Source organism: Ranitomeya imitator, chromosome 3 (genome assembly GCF_032444005.1).
Source record: "Ranitomeya imitator isolate aRanImi1 chromosome 3, aRanImi1.pri, whole genome shotgun sequence".
Lineage (NCBI taxonomy): Eukaryota > Metazoa > Chordata > Amphibia > Anura > Dendrobatidae > Ranitomeya > Ranitomeya imitator.
In genome coordinates, this window is record NC_091284.1 from 837,384,203 (window position 1) to 837,394,188 (window position 9,986).

Here is a 9,986-nt window from a genome sequence, read left to right on the forward strand (position 1 = left end):
TGGCTGGTTATCAAAAGTACATGGGAAACCACGCCTTTTTAAAATGCATTTATAGCGCAGGCGGTGACTGATGAATACTCCCATTAGTGGCAGCAAGTGTAGGATGATGGGCGTAGTAGTCCCAGTACAGTTGCCGCCTACTCGCGGTTATCAGAGGAGTATAACTCAACAATCTTCCCTGCTTGCGCTGATCACTGGTAGAGCAGGGGAAAATGATGTGAGCTGTCTGCAGCACCTGGCGCCGGGGAACAGCGCTAACTGTAGGACTGCTTCCCAGGCGCCGATACGTGTCACATTGATGACACGTGGATGTCATCCATGTGTCATCAATGTGCAAGACGTTTTGCGGTCCATGCTGTTGTTAAAAAATGGACATGTCAGCGTATTTTGCCCTCGGACACACGGTCCGTGGAAACACACTGACACGTGCACAGACCCATATGCTTGAATGAGTCTATGTGTATAAGTGTCTCCGGTACCTGTGAAAACTGTCACCACACAAACAGTGGGGAAAAAAAGTTTTTAGCCAGCCACCAATTGTGCAAGTTCTCCCACTTAAAAAGATGAGAGAGGCCCGTAATTGACATCATAAGTAGACCACAACTATAAGAGTCACAATGAGAAAACAAATCCAGAAAATCACCTTGTCTGATTTAAGATTTATTTTGCAAATTATTGTGGAAAATAAGCATTTGGTCATTAACAAAAGTTCATCTCAATATTTTGTTATAAATCCTTTGTCGGCAATGACAGAGGTCAGACATTTTCTGTAAGTCTTCACAATGTTGCCACACACTGTTGTTGGTATGTTGGCCCATTCCTCCATGCAGATCTCCTCTAGAGCAGTGATGTTTTGGGCCTGTCGCTGGGAAACACAGACTTTCAACTCCCTCCAAAGGTTTTCTATGGGGTTGAGATCCGGAGACTGGCTAGGCCACTCCAGGACCTTCATATGCTTCTTACGAAGCCACTCCTTCGTTGCCCTGGCGGTGTGCTTGGGATCATTATCATGCTGAAAGACCCATCCACGTTTCATCTTCAATGCCCTTGCTGATGGAAGGAGGTTTGCACTCAAAATCTCACGATACATGGCCCCATTCATTCTTTCATGTACCCGGATCAGTCGTCCTGGCCCCTTTGCAGAGAAACAGCCCCAAAGCATGATGTTTCCACCACCATGCTTTACAGTAGGTATGGTGTTTGATGGATGCAACTCAGCATTCTGTCTCCTCCAAACACGACGAGTTTTGTTTCTATCAAACAGTTTTACTTTGGTTTCATCAGACCATAGGACATTCTCCCAATACTCTTCTGGATAATCCAAATGCTCTCTATCAAACTTCAGACGGGCCCGGACATGTACTGGCTTAAGCAGGGGGACATGTCTGGCACTGCAGGATCTGAGTCCCTGGCGGTGTGTAGTGTGTTACTGATGGTAGCCTTTGTTACGTGGTCCCAGCTCTATGCAGGTCATTCACTAGGTCCCCCCATGTGGTTCTTGTGATTATTTTGACCCCACGGGGTGAGATCTTGCGTGGAGCCCCAGATCGAGGGAGATTGTCAGTGGTCTTGTATGTCTTCCATTTTCATATTGTTGCTCCCACAGTTGATTTCATCACACCAAGCTGTTTGCCTATTGCAGATTCAGTCTTCCCAGCCTGGTGCAGGGCTACAATTTTGTTTCTGGTGTCCTTGGATGACGTCCTCTTCTAGTCTTCAGGCTCCGGCGCAGGCGTACTTTATCTCCCTGTTGAGGGCAGAGCAAAGTACTGCAGTGCGCAGGCGCTGGGAAAGGTCAGAGGCCCGGCGCCTGCGCACTGCAGTACTTTGCTCTGCCCTCAACAGGGAGACAAAGTGCGCCGGAGTGTGAAGACCAGAAGAGGACGTCATCTGATGAAGATGGGAGGACCCGGACCGGATTGCGACACCCATCAGACCGGACCGCCCCTGGGTAAGTATAATCTAACCTCTTTTTCTCATCTTTCAGGATACAACGGGGGCTTAGCTACAGCATTACAGAATGCATTACAGAATGCTGGAGATAAGACCCTGATACCGGTGGGCTTAGCTCACCCTTGATTTTGGGGGTGACAGGTTCCCTTTAAAGAAGAATTTACAGGTTTATGAGATCCAGAAATCTTGCATGTTTTCAGATGACCAAATACTTATTTTCCACCATAATTTGCAAACTAAATCTTCCAAATCAGACAAGGAGATTTTCTGGATTTGTTTTCTCATTTTAACTCTCGTAGTTGTGGTCTACCTATGATGTCTATTACAGGCCTCTCTCATCTTTTTCAGTGGGAGAACTTGCACAATTGGTGGCTGACTAAATACTTTTTTTCCCCACTGTACCTGAGACACTGACATCTGAAAGATGCCTAACAAAGGGTTAAAGAGAGCAAGCAGCAGGCACTTTATGCATTTTTTTAATTAAAGGGAACCTCTCACCTGAATTTGGCGGGACCGGTTTTTGGGCATATGGGCGGAGTTTTCGAGTGTTTGATTCACCCTTTCCTTACCCGCTGGCTGCATGCTGGCCGCAATATTGGATTGAAGTTCATTCTATGTCTTCCATAGTACATGCCTGCACAAGGCAATCTTATTATAAACTAGAAGTCAGGGCTGGATGTTATACACTGGGGGTGAGGTGTGGGATGCTATACATTGGGGGTGAGTGGCCGGATGTTATACATTGGGGGTAATGTATAATGTACTCCTTTGCCTCATTTTTCAAGCAGAAGATTGAGAACATCAGAGACAGTTTTATTCGACAACCCCCAGAGCCCTTCCTCCCGACTTCCCAGCCCTCCACCTCCAAAACCAACTTCTCCACCATTACAGAAGATCGACTCTCCACTCTACTCTCAAGATCAAATCTCACCACCTGTGCACTTGACCTGATCCCATCCCACCTCATCCCAAACCACGCCACAGTCTTCATCCCAACCCTAACCCATCTCTTCAACCTATCACTAACAACTGATGTTTTCCCCTCAAGCTTTAAACATGCCTCAATCGCACCTATCCTCAAAAAGCCCTCTCTTGACCCATCCTCTGTATCTAGCTATCACCCTATATCACTTCTCCCCTATGCCTCAAAACTACTGGAACAACACGTCCATCTTGAACTGTCCTCCCATCTCTCTTCCTGCTCCCTTTTCGACCGCTTACAATCAGGCTTCCGGTCCCACCATTCCACCGAAACTGCCCTAACTAAGGTCACCAATGACCTCTTAACTGCCAAGAGCAAGCGACACTACTCTGTCCTCCTCCTCCTGGACTTGTCGGCTGCCTTTGACACAGTGGACCATTCCCTATTATTACAGACCCTCTCATCTCTTGGCATCACAGACTTGTCCCTATCCTGGATGTCATCATACCTAACAGACCGGACATTCAGCGTCTCCCTCCCCCACCCCACCTCCTCACCTCGCCCCCTATCTGTCGGAGTCCCACAAGGTTCAGTCCTTGGGCCCCTGCTCTTCTCCATTTACACCTTTGGCCTGGGACAGCTCATAGAATCTCACGGCTTTCAGTATCACCTCTATGCTGATGACACACAGATCTACATCTCTGCACCAGATATCACCACCCTACTAACCAGAATCCCTCAATGTCTGTCCACTATTTCATCCTTCTTCTCCGCTAGATTTCTGAAACTTAATATGGACAAAACAGAATTCATCGTCTTTCCCCCATCTCACGTGACCCCCCCAACGAACCTATCCATTACAGTAAATGGCTGCCCACTCTCCCCAGTCCCACAAGCTCGCTGCCTCGGGGTGATCCTTGACGCTGATCTCTCCTTCAAACCACATATCCAAGCCCTTTCCACTTCCTGCCGCCTTCAACTCAAAAATATTTCACGAATCCGTTCATTCCTCAACCATGAATCTGCAACAACCCCAGTCCATGCCCTCATCATCTCCCGCCTTGACTACTGTAACCTCCTGCTCTGTGGCCTCCCCTCTAACACTCTCGCACCCCTCCAATCTATTCTAAACTCTGCTGCCCGACTAATCCACCTGTCCCCCCGCTATTCCCTGGCCTCTCCCCTCTGTCAATCCCTTCACTGGCTCCCCATCACCCAGAGACTCCAGTACAAAACCCTAACCATGACATACAAAGCCATCCACAACCTGTCTCCTCCATACATCTGTGACCTCGTCTCCCGGTACTTTCCTGCACGCAACCTCCGATCCTCACAAGATCTCCTTCTCTACTCCCATCTTATCTCCTCTTCCCACAATCGTATACAAGATTTCTCTCGCGTATCACCCCTACTCTGGAACCCTCTACCACAACACATCAGACTCTCACCTACCATCGAAACCTTCAAAAAGAACCTGAAGACCCACATCTTCCGACAAGCCTACAACCTGCAGTAACCACCGATCGACCAAACCGCTGCACGGCCAGCTCTACCCTCACCTACTGTATTCTCACCCATCCCTTGTAGATTGTGAGCCTTCGCGGGCAGGGTCCTCTCTCCTCCTGTATCCTCACCCATCCCTTGTAGATTGTGAGCCCTCGTGGGCAGGGTCCTCTCTCCTCCTGTATCCTCACCCATCCCTTGTAGATTGTGAGCCCTCGCGGGCAGGGTCCTCTCTCCTCCTGTATCCTCACCCATCCCTTGTAGATTGTGAGCCCTCGCGGGCAGGGTCCTCTCTCCTCCTGTATCCTCACCCATCCCTTGTAGATTGTGAGCCCTCGCGGGCAGGGTCCTCTCTCCTCCTGTATTCTCACCCATCCCTTGTAGATTGTGAGCCCTCGCGGGTAGAGTCCTCTCTCCTCCTGTATCCTCACCCATCCCTTGTAGATTGTGAGCCCTCGCGGGCAGGGTCCTCTCTCCTCCTGTATCCTCACCCATCCCTTGTAGACTGTGAGCCCTCGCGGGCAGGGTCCTCTCTCCTCCTGTATCCTCACCCATCCCTTGTAGATTGTGAGCCCTCGCGGGCAGGGTCCTCTCTCCTGTATTCTCACCCATCCCTTGTAGATTGTGAGCCCCCGTGGGCAGGGTCCTCTCTCCTCCTGTATCCTCATCCATCCCTTGTAGATTGTGAGCCCTCGCGGGCAGGGTCCTCTCTCCTCCTGTATCCTCACCCATGCCTTGTAGATTGTGAGCCCTCGCGGGCAGGGTCCTCTCTCCTCCTGTATCCTCACCCATCCCTTGTAGATTGTGAGCCCTCGCGGGCAGGGTCCTCTCTCCTACTGTATCCTCACCCATCCCTTGTAGATTGTGAGCCCTCGCGGGCAGGGTCCTCTCTCCTCCTGTATCCTCACCCATCCCTTGTAGATTGTGAGCCCTCGCGGGCAGGGTCCTCTCTCCTGTATTCTCACCCATCCCTTGTAGATTGTGAGCCCCCGTGGGCAGGGTCCTCTCTCCTCCTGTATCCTCATCCATCCCTTGTAGATTGTGAGCCCTCGCGGGCAGGGTCCTCTCTCCTCCTGTATCCTCACCCATGCCTTGTAGATTGTGAGCCCTCGCGGGCAGGGTCCTCTCTCCTCCTGTATCCTCACCCATCCCTTGTAGATTGTGAGCCCTCGCGGGCAGGGTCCTCTCTCCTCCTGTACTAGTTGTGACTTGTATTGTTTGAGATTATTGTACTTGTTTTTATTATGTATACCCCTCCTCACATGTAAAGCGCCATGGAATAAATGGCGCTATAATAATAATAATAATAATAATAATGGGCACTGATGTTATTCATCAAGGAAGATGGTACTGGAGGAGAATGATTAAAGGGAATCTGTCAGTAGGTTTTTGTTCCCCTATCTGAGAGCTGCATGCTGTATAGGCAGAGCCCCTGATTCCAGAGATGTGTCACTTGCTGGGCTGGTTGCTGCAGTTGTGATACAATCCCGGTTTTCTCTGCTGCAGATCTATCAGTTCTCTGAATCCTGCTCTGTATAACTCTGCCCACACCAGTGATTGACAGCTCTGTGTACACTGCGCAGTAACACGGAATATCCACCGCACTCTGAGTTGATATATTGAGGATACGTTATTGATCTGCAGACATCAAAGGAGCATGAACCAGTGGAAAAAAGATTAGCGACAAAATAAAGATGTTTTGACCCGTCCTGGGTCTTTATCAGAAGGTCTCAGTATATGAGAATCAGAATCGCTGAAATGCCCGGTCTGGGGTAGAGGGTAACGCCGGGACATCCCGCGCCATCACAGTATGTATAGGCAGAAACCTGCTTATCAATGGTGGGTGTGGGTTATACAGAGCTGATGAACATGGAGGATGATACGGCAGCACCTTTACGATTCCTCTAGTGATAATCTCCTGCTGATAAAACTGATTTTATAAAAGAAATACCTCAAGCAGCCAAATAAAGTGACACATCGCTGGAATCAGGGTCTCTGCCCCTACATTATTCCCAGATTTCATTAAAGTGGATACAACATATCCGATGCAGACAATGCTCGGGAAGGTAAACACAGCGGCTGCTGCACTGATTGCTCTGCTGCTTTGTTACAATGTATCAGTCTGACTCCGGCTTCCACCATATTGTGTGGCTCCCTGTCCCACCCAGACGAGACCTTGTCCCCGGAGTCCTCAGCGCGGATCACTACTTACGTCCCGTCCACTTACCTTCTCATCGCTGAGTTCCTGCGAAACTGAAAGTAAAAGTGTCCTGAGATGATTTCTCCTGTCACACCCTCATCCTGACTGAAACCAGTCCTCCCAGTTACATCACAGCCAGGAGAAGAGAGGGAACCCGAGACGTCAACAACACCGGGGTCCGCTGACCCCACCGAGAGCCGCCGGGCAATGGGGTCCACGCCGCAAACAGCAGAGGTCACACGTAATAACTCTGCTACCTGTCACATCAGCACTAACATAATAAATGGGTAACAATCTATTACTCCCTGGTATCAGCCATTACTGGGGAGGAGACTACAGTCTATTACTCCCTGTTATCAGCCATTACTGGGGGAGGAGACTACAGTCTATTACTCCCTGTTATCAGCCATTACTGGGGGAGGAGACTACAATCTATTACTCCCTGTTATCAGCCATTACTGGGGAAGGAGACTGTAGGACAGGTGCCCACAAGCAGCCACCCCCTGCTAGGAGCAGCACCTGTCTTGTGAGCTCCAGCACTTCCAGCAGGAGGCCCAGAGTCGGCTTCTCTTCTCCCCAGGGAGAGGCAGGCTTCCTGGGAGGCCGGCATGGCTTCCCAGGCTTCTGTTCCCCGGTCTGTGCCGGCGGGGGACAGAGAGCAGCAGCAGCAACCGGCCCAAGAGGGACTGAGGAGGTCGGGACGGGTGAGAAGAACCATACCCACCTACACCAACCCTGAGACGGCACATCGTCCGCCCAGAGAGGGAGACAGGGGCGCCCCAGGAAGGAGAGCCCAGGAACATCCTGGGGGGAGAGGAGCTCCGGCGAGTCCACGAGTACCTTCTCCTCCCGAGTGGTCGCCATGCTACGTGAGTACGAGGACGCCGGCAAAGCACTGACCGGGCTGAAGGAGGAGCTGCGGGTGGCTCGGGTCCTGAACACCCGAGCCTCTAACAAAGAGAAACCCGCGACCTCCCAGAGGTTCAGAGCCCTCAGAGACGAGGTGGTCCGGTTAGTGCTCCTCCGGGAGGGGATTGAGAAAAGCGCAGGTCCCTTCCTGGAGAGGTTTAAGAACCAGCGGCGGTTCTCAGAAATGAAGGGGTTAAATACCTCAGGAGAGCCGCCAGCCGGCGTCCTAAGCGACGAGGAGGAGGAGGAGGACGACGTGGCTGTGACTGGAGTCCTACAAGCTGGAACCAGCCGGGAGAGTGAGTCGCAGATCCGACAACAGGGGAGCGGCCTCCCGGCACGGCAGAGGACTCCGACAGCACGGGCTGTAGTGTCAGCGGAGGAAGAGGAGGAGGGCGGTCTGCTACAGGAGGAAGAGGAGGAGGGCGGTCTGCTAGAGGAGGAAGAGGAGGAGGGCGGTCTGCTAGAGGAGGGTGGTCTGCTAGAGGAGGAAGAGGAGGAGGGCGGTCTGCTACAGGAGGAAGAGGAGGAGGGTGGTCTGCTAGAGGAGGAAGAGGAGGAGGGCGGTCTGCTAGAGGAGGAAGAGGAGGAGGGCGGTCTGCTGGAGGAGGAAGAGGAGGAGGGCGGTCTGCTAGAGGAGGAGGGCGGTCTGCTGGAGGAGATCCGACAGCTGGAGTCTCCAGTGAACCTGGACCGCTTTTCCTTTGGTGAGGACGAACTAGTGGAGGAAATCAAGTAGAGGAAGGAGACTGCACGGGAGGTGGTGAGTTACAGATATGTACTGATGGATGATGTTACACCTACCGCCTCCTGTGTAAACCCCACCAAACCTAAAGGCACGGGCTCTGGAGTGGCTCCGGGGCATAGGCAAGGTGGGGAGAGGAGGAGGACGTCCGGCGGTGCTGCCGTCTGTGCGGGGAACAGTGCAGGGGGCGAGGCTGTGGAGGTACTCACGGCGCCGGACATAGGGGACCCCGAGGAGTTTCCCTCCCTGCCCTCTACGGCTAAGTTGGTTATCACCAGGGCCAAGGAGGGCGGGGGATGTCCACGACGTTGCGAAAGGGGGACGGTGTGTGCAGACTCCATCCCTGCTCACTGCAGCTGAGCTGTGGGGGACAGGTCCGAGGAGCATGATGCGGCAAAAAAGGGGCATATTGTTGTGACAGGGCGCAGTGCACCTCAACGGAGAAGAAGAGGTGCGCGGCTGGGTTGGAGGGAACAGCGTCTGAAGAAAGTAGATAAGAAGCGGGAAAAACCAACTGCCAGGAACACAGGGTGCACTGTCGTGATAGGGGTGCAGAATGTTTCAGCACCCAAATGTGACACTAAACTTCCGAAATCTGTGGCTACAGGGCAGTCAGCTGGAAACCATTCTGCCCAGGACAAAAGGGGGCAAAATGCTGCAGTAAGGAGGCAGAGTGCTCCAGGGACACAACAGAAAGCCAGCACTAATCAAGGGAAACCGCATGTGGTGCTACACCCCTCCCCCGGTCCAGCAGGTGTGAGGGCAGAGACGCCAGACACAAGTGAGGAAGGAATGGATGTGACTGGAAGGTGCAGAGAACAGTGGGATAAATGGTGGGGAGAGTAATGGGGTGATGGGTGGTGGGGTGGCGGTAATGGTAAGTGGAATGAAAGGAGCTGTGCAGAAAATGATGGGAGTAGTAATGGAATGAATGATGGGAGTAGTGGAGTTGCAAATGATGGGAGTAGTGGTGGAGTAAATGAGGAGAGCAGCACTGGTGTTGGTGGAGGGAAAGTAGGTAGTGGTCCCACTGCCCCCACAGCGGTGGTGGGGGCTTCAGCCCCATGCTATTCTGCCGACACTGGGGCAGAAGAGTATCAGTAGGAACGTGGCCCGTCTCCAGTGGGTAAGCAAGGATGCCTGTCCTGATCGGTCAAAGGTTGCTGACCTCCTGCTTGGGATGGGCTTCGCGGCATATGACAATTTCGCCTTGATCCATCCCTATGGGACCTCCTACTTCGATGTCAGCTTCGTGAGACTGAAGGGCCTTGAGCTTTTCTGGTCTCGCCATGAGCTGGCTCGGGGTCACCAAGAATGGCAGGGTTTCTTTCCTGTCACGATATCCCACCAGAACTCAGTCACAAAGGTGACCATTTTGACAAGTAACGAGTCACTTTCCTGTGGACATTTCCACCTGGGTTGGTCGAAACGGCAACATCGTCGGTATTCCTGAGGAGACCCGCAATGACCATGGTATCTGGTCAGGGGCCTGGACCTTCATGGTGAAATTGAAGGTTTCAGGAAACACCGTTACCCATATCCCTTCCTCAACATTTTTGGGGAGGGACAGGATCTTGATTTTCTACCGGGGGCAGCCTAAGGTCTGTCACAGGCGCGGCAGCCCCACACACTTCAGTGCGCAGTGTACCACCCAGAAATGCGCACTGTGTGGGGACCTCGGCCATCACGCTGCGACCTGTGGCAGGATTAGGTGTAACTTGTGTGGTGATCTCGGTCACCCGTTCAGTTGCTGT

At 52.2% G+C, this 9,986-nt stretch overlaps 1 protein-coding gene across 2 annotated transcripts in view; it reads right to left on the reverse strand.

Moving 5' to 3' along the window:
* Positions 1 to 7,829, reverse strand: part of LOC138671401 (serine-rich adhesin for platelets-like) — a 45,236-nt gene extending 37,407 nt beyond the window's left edge. The window contains exon 1 of one of the 2 annotated variants that reach the window (XM_069759544.1): positions 7,689 to 7,829. The gene's annotated coding sequence lies outside the window, so the exon portion shown is untranslated. Of the gene's footprint in view, positions 1 to 6,605; positions 6,640 to 7,688 lie in introns of those variants that run through there. The other variant, XM_069759543.1, reaches the window with a different exon arrangement.
* Between the last annotated feature and the right edge of the window lie 2,157 nt (positions 7,830 to 9,986).